The sequence below is a fragment of the Chrysochloris asiatica genome, unplaced genomic scaffold (assembly GCF_000296735.1).
Source record: "Chrysochloris asiatica unplaced genomic scaffold, ChrAsi1.0 scaffold00006, whole genome shotgun sequence".
Taxonomy (NCBI): domain Eukaryota; kingdom Metazoa; phylum Chordata; class Mammalia; order Afrosoricida; family Chrysochloridae; genus Chrysochloris; species Chrysochloris asiatica.
The window spans coordinates 20,217,684-20,224,551 of NW_006408524.1; positions in this window are offsets into that span (position 1 = coordinate 20,217,684).

Below are 6,868 nucleotides of genomic sequence, written 5' to 3' on the forward strand. Positions count from 1 at the left end.
GTGCAGAATGAAGCGCCTATTATCCCAGCAGCCATTCAAAAAGAGTCTCAAGAATGGTAACATATATGAGGAGCCTTCAAAAAGTTGGTGGAAAAATAGAATTAGAAGATAACGGAATTTTCCACCAACTTCTTGAAGCTCTCTCATGTAGTTCAAACCCACCAGCTACTCTTCAGAAACCCTAGACAGGGTAGCTATGAATCGGAACTGACTCGGTGACAGTTAATAATGATGACTTGGAACCCTGGTAGATGCAGTTGTTAAAGGCTAGGATGCTAACTGAAACATTGGCAGTTTGAACATAACTGCCACTCCATGGAAGAAAGATGAGGTGCTCTGCCTCAAAAAAAGATTGATAACTATGGGAATATAGCTATAAATTTTGATAGGTTGCTATGAGTCAGAATCGACTCAAAGGCAATGGGTTTGAATTGGTTTAGGATGAAGTCCCAGACTCAGGGCTCTACTTTGATTGTTCATCGAAACCTCACTAGAACTCCTGGTGTGGCGCTGTGGGCTAAGGTGCTGGACTACAAGGTTGGTTTGAATGGCAAGGTTGGGAGTTCAAGCTCACCAGCTGCTCCTCAGAAACCCTATACAGGGTTGCTATGAGTCGGAACCAACCTGACGGCACTTGACAACAACAACAATATGACTCCACAAGAAGGCTCTAATGCTATCTCCAGTTCACACATTGGGAAACTGAGGCAGTGAGCAGTTAAGAAACTTTCCCATAGAGATGTTACTGAGTAGCAGGCAGGGATCTGAGCCCAGGCAGTTGGATCCTTCACACACTCTATGACCTTCTCCTTCCCAGATCAAAGCCATCCCTTGATTCTAAGGACTAGAAACTCGGGGGCACAGAGAGTATGGATGACTCTGGAGCACTTTGCCCTGGCCTTGCTGGTGTTCACAGAGGTCACCTTCTCTCCATTTTCTGGTGAAGCGGATCTGCTTAGGATAGCCAGGAAACAGCTCCCAAAGTAGGTACAGTTTAGCAACCACTACCCACTGAGCGGAGTCCTCTTAGTTTTGCCAGACTCTGAGATGAGCCATGAGGAAGTAACCTGGGCTCTCCATCCCTGCTTCCAATTCCCTCCCTCTTGGACTGGTTCTTTTCGTCTCTATCCTCTATCCCTTTTACTCTCTTCCATCTTCTCACATCTTGACCTGCCTTTGTCTCTTCTCCCCACATCCTTTTCCTTTTGTTCTTCAAACCTCAGTGTCTCCCTGCTCCTTCCATTCCGGAAGCTGTAACTCCTCCAAGACCAGAACTGGATGTGAGGGGTGGGTCTGCCTCTCACATCTCCACCAAGCAGGTTGAAGAACCATGTTCCCCAGCGTGTTAGTCAGCAGATGATATTTATCAGGAGCACCCTCCTTTTCCACTCCTCCAGGGCATTTCCTGCTGATCAGCACCCACGGGCAAACAGAGATGAACCCAGCTGGGCTCCTTCCCCAGGCCTGTGACTCAGGCAGCCAGAACTGACACCCACACTCAGCCTTCCCTCCGCTCTCCCAGCCCTGCCTCTCTTCCTTTCATCTTCCCCTCTTCCCTTCCTCCCTGATGCATTTATTCATCCAGCCATCCATTCACCCAACAGCCAATAAATGAATGCTGGCTGTGTACCAGGGACTATGCCAGTCAGTGTTGGGATCCAGAGGTGAAAAGAATAGGCTCAGTCCCTGCTCTGCAGAGAAGGGAGGACACAGGTACCACTGCCCACAATGTACAAAGGGCTGGCGGAACCTGAGCAGAGGCTGGAAGGGGGTCTCTAGAGTGCTGGGTTATCTTGGGGTCAGAGGAGGGAGATGTCAGGGCAAACTTTCTGGAGCACTTCCTGATCTGATCCATCTCATTGAAAAGTGGAGTGAAGATGGCCGATCAACATAATGTTCCAGCCTTAGCAGCACTGGCCTGAAGAAGGAGCAGGGATTCTTGGGGACCGCACTCAGGCTTCTGCCCAACCTCAACTCCATCCCACAAGATCAGGGGCTGTTGAGGAAGCACAGCTGCCATCTTCATCTTTTAGGCTGATCTTCCCTTCCCAGCTGGGACACCTCCACCCACTCTTCTCTCTCCTATGGCAAATCTTCCCCCACCAAGACCACCAGCACAGGTTCCAGCTGAGCTCTTCACCTACACCCTATGTCCTACACTGACATGGCCAGCTGGGGTCCTCTCCTCCATCGACGGCCAGTCTCTCAGGGACTTGTGCTGACTAACTGGGGTGAGGGTGGGAGAGTGGTTCTGTGCTGACTCATTGCAACCCTATATAGGATTTCCAAGGCTGTAAACCTTTATGTGAGTAGAAAGCCTCATCTTTCTCCTGCTAAGCAGCCGGTAGATTCAAACTGCTGACCTTGAGTTTAGCCCTGTAACCCATAATCCACTATGCCACCAGGGCTCCCTGGGGAGTGGGTGACTGGGCAAGAGATGGAGAGAAAGTCCAGAGCCTAACCTGATGCACACTCACACCTCCTTCCTCACATGCCCCGGGTCTCCCCCACCTCCCTTGCCAGGTGTTCCTCTGTTGGCCCTAGGGAGGAAATGTGGGTGAGGGAAGCAGCCAGGGCACTCTGACCTCTGGGTTCATGGAGGGGTAAGAAGTGGGCACCGCAGAGGTTATTAGGAGGGCCCTGGTAAGCAGGAGGAGCTCTTATATTTCCACTGGGCAATAGTGCAGGGTGGGGACTCAAACTCAGGGTCCAGGAGCAGCTGGGATGTGACTTTGCTATTCTGCTTATTTCCAGGTGGACGCTGGAAGAAACACAGATCTCCTTGCTTACCTCCTACCCGCCAGAGGACATGCCTGCTCTTGGCCAGTGGGAAGGTAACTATGCAAGGTCTTTAAGTTCTTTATTTTATAGATGAGGAAATCAAGTCCTAGAGAGGTGAAATGTCTAACACAAGGTCACAGCACAATGCAACTGACACAGATGAAGTTCCTCAGGTTGGTCCAGATGATGCTAGCCACTGTGGCTATAGTGGGGTGGGGGATGCAGCATGAGGAGCATTCCCACTCATGATGGACGTCATCTCTTCCCAGGACCACCCTACACCTAGACACCAGAGGGTAGCCCTCCACTTCTTGATGGTGCCAGTTCAAGCAAGACTTCCCCTCCCCTTACTAGCCCTCCATCCCATTCCCTCCTGCCCTCCCCCCTCGCCGTTGCCCCCAGGCCCAGGAGGGGTCAGAATTTGGTTAACAAGCAGGAGCAGCATCCAAAGGAAAATAAGAAGCCAGATGCCTGCCATGTTCCCCTTTCCCTGCAGGCTCCAGACTTGAGCAGGGTACGGGGAAAAGATATGCCAGCAAATCAATTTCAGAGTTTTTATTCATATCTTGAATTGCAGCTTGAAAAGACATGGGACCTGAAGGAGTTTTTCTCTAATAAGGAAGGAGAAGATTCCCCTAGTAATGCATTGTAAAGGGACTGTGGCATGTAAGTATTTTGAATAATTCCAAACCCTGCTTATTCAACATATATGAATATATGCAAAAACACAAAGGCTGGTGGCTTTCTCAAAAAATGTCAGCAAAAATTATCATTGTCCCCAGGCCCCTCGACCCATCTGACCTTCATGATGGGGCAAGGCCATCACTGCGGAGCACATACATCTTTGGGTTGTCCTTCTGCGTATCTGTCCTAGCTACCTCCAGCTGCAATCCTGCTATTACCTCATTCAGTGCCTTTGGCCAGTCAGGTCTCTGCCTTACCGGGCCTCCATTTTCCCCATCTGTAGCAACAGGAGGTAAATCAGACAGTTTCTAAAGGTTTGGTGAAACCTAACTGTTGAAGGTGCTGGAAGGAGTCCCTCATTTGCGATCTTGGAAAGATTTGGATCTAGGTGGGCACAGGAAGTCGAGGAGGACTGTGGTAGAGCCAGATGTAGGAAGTAGCTCATAATCTGGATCTCTGGCTTGTCTGGAGCAATTGGACAATCTAGTAGCGTTGGGCCAGCATAGCCACATGACACCAGTCAACTGGAGCAGGTAGAAGCAATGATCAGAAAGCTTCAGCTAACCAACAGCTCTTCATTTAGCCACAGTCCCCACCACTCCCTATTGATCCACAGCACCTGATGTCTGCAGCAATTTGTCACCAGCCTTGTGCCATAGATTTAGTAGAACATGATTGTTCAGTTACTGCATCACCATTAAAAATGATAAAATGAACTAAAAGATGAAAGCAGTCCATCTATTAAGAAATGGGCAAAGGGGGATTGTTTCTTTAGAAAGTAGGCTGCAACATGTTTAGCCACCAAGCACCCAACTCTGGGTGCTTATCTGAAGTCTTCGCTGGAAGCTTGTAGTGGTTGAATCTGTGTTCTTGAGCTGCTCAGAGGACTTTCTGGTCCCTGTCTCACTTTCTGCTCCCTGCTGTTCCCACAGGGGCTTTCCTGGATCAGGGCCTTTCCCTGGCTTCTGACATTGCATCCTCTACAGATCCCCACTCAGAGAACCAGCTGACAGTGGAATACATTCAACCCCCTCAGGCCCTCTCCCTCATTCCCTCAGCTGGAGTTGCCATGGCAACCAGAGTTCAACCTCTATGCCAAAATCACTGCAAAAGCAGCAACAAAAACTGCATCCTTGCTGAGAGGAAAGGGGACAGTGGCCGACATCACGGCAAGATGGCATGTGCGTTTCCTGCTTCTTCCTTCCTTCCTTATTTTCCAAAGGAAGTGCTTAGCTGAGGATTTGGGGGTCTGTAACTAAGGAGAGGAGTGGGATGGGATGACAAAGGGGCTTTTTCATTCCTCCCGGAGGTGGAGGCTGCCTTCCTGTTATCTCAGCCTGCTGCAGCAGTCTCACTACAGTATCTGTCTAATCTGTCTCCATTCTGGGGTGTACAGAAGACAGAGGGGCACCAGGAAGCAGCTACAACCTGGGAATATTGACGCAGAAAGAGCCGAGGTCACCTGTCTCTGCCTGATCCAGGCTGTGCGACCTCAGACAAAGCATTTCCCTCTCTGGTGCCCTGAAGCCTAGCACTCCATTCTCTATGTTGTCCTCTTCCCCTGCCCCATCATTAAAGCCTGAACTTGAAAGAGGAGTCCAGATCTGAGTCACACTGACAAGACAGGCCCTGCCCGACTGCAGCAGTCATCTTCTTGAGAGACTTTACCCTAAAGAAGGAGCCAGATGGGGCTGGCAGCATTCCAGGTCATAGTCAGGCTGGGCATTAGGAAACCTTTTCTAATCCTCCAAGATCCCACAGTTGAGGGAGGGAGTGGACACGGGTTTCTCCTTGACCCACCCCAGACATTGCACACACCACCCCCTCTAAGACAGACCACAGGGAAGCACACTGAACTCAGTAGGCTCTCCACCACCCCAGATGTCTAGATGTTTCCCTTCACCAATGTCGTGCCCTCTGTAACCATCCTTTTAAGGTGACCAGGTGTCTGGGCAGCAGCAAGGGCCTGAATGTCTGTGGGGAAGCAGGGTGGGGAGGAAGAGGTGATGGGAGAAGGGTAGAGGGTGAGTCTAAGAGACTTCACATTTGCACATGTGAGTATAAGAGAAGCGGGGCCTAGTCCTCTCTCCGCTCTCAACCTGCACAATAGCCTTTACAAATTCTTTCCCCTTCTTGGTCTTGCTCTGCCATTCTGTACAATGGGAAAATTTGATCAGATGGGTGGCATGCCAGACGGTTAACTTGCTGAAGGGCAGGACATCTCTTTTACACCTCTGAGCCTTTGGTACAGGGACGAGGGATGAAGGAAGGAAAGATGACAAGGAGAGAATGGTGGAAATGAAGGTGGTAAGCGCATGCAGGTAGGCAAACTCCTGAGCCCCAGAAAATGTCTCTGTGTGTTCCTGACACATGCATAGAAGGGTATGTACACAGAAGGATACGTATGCAGAGGGGTACTTGCACAGAAGGGTATTGTACACAGATGGGAGCGTACACAGATTGATGCACTCACACAGGGGTAATGTCATAGACTGAACTGCGTCCCTCCAAAGTCTTGTGTCAACTTGGGAGGCCACAATTTCTGGTATGGTCCACTGTGTGTCTGATGTAATTGTCCTCCACTGTGTGATACATCCTAACCTCTATATGCTAATGTGGTAGGATTCCATAGGTTGTGTCTTAAGCCACAGCCTAACTCAAATCACACTCTTCCTTATGTCACACGCTTTACCCTACAAGAGTTACAGGAGGATCTGACCACCACCAGAGCCAGAGGCCGAGTGTGCCCATGAGAACCTCATTGTTGTTGTTGTTGTTGTTAAGTGCCATTGAGTCGATTCTGACCCATAACGACCCTTATAGGGTTTCCGAGGAGCAGCTAGTGAGCTTGACCCACCAACCCTGCAGTTCAAATGGCTTTGCAGTCTGGCACATTAACCCACAGCGCCTCACCAGGACTCCATGAGAACCTCGTAGGCTCAGGTAAATACTGAGGCCAAGACAAATGGAGACCTTCTCCAAGGACCCCCAGCCCACAGGTGTTGAAAGGAGACAAAGTCCTTCCCCAAAATCTGACAGAGAGAGAAAATTTTCCACTAGAATTGGTGTCCTGTATTCGGACTTCTAGCCTCCCAAAAAATGACAGAATGAAGCCATCCACTTGAGATATTTCTGGTATGTACGTTAGTAACGAGATAACCGTTTGAGGCAGGAAAAATAGCTGCTTCTGCCTCTGGGACCTGCAGCTGCTGGGACAGATGTTGAGCAGAGGGAAAGTGGCCATGTCTTGTGGGATTCCCACCTGCCCTGAATACCTGAAGGAGGCTCCTCCGTGGCTCACTCACTACTGGGGGAGACAGTGTGATTTCCTGTGACATATGCAGTGATGGGGTCTCCTTAGGAAGACTTCAGTGGCAGAGTAAAAATGTAGGGGAGTGGGAAG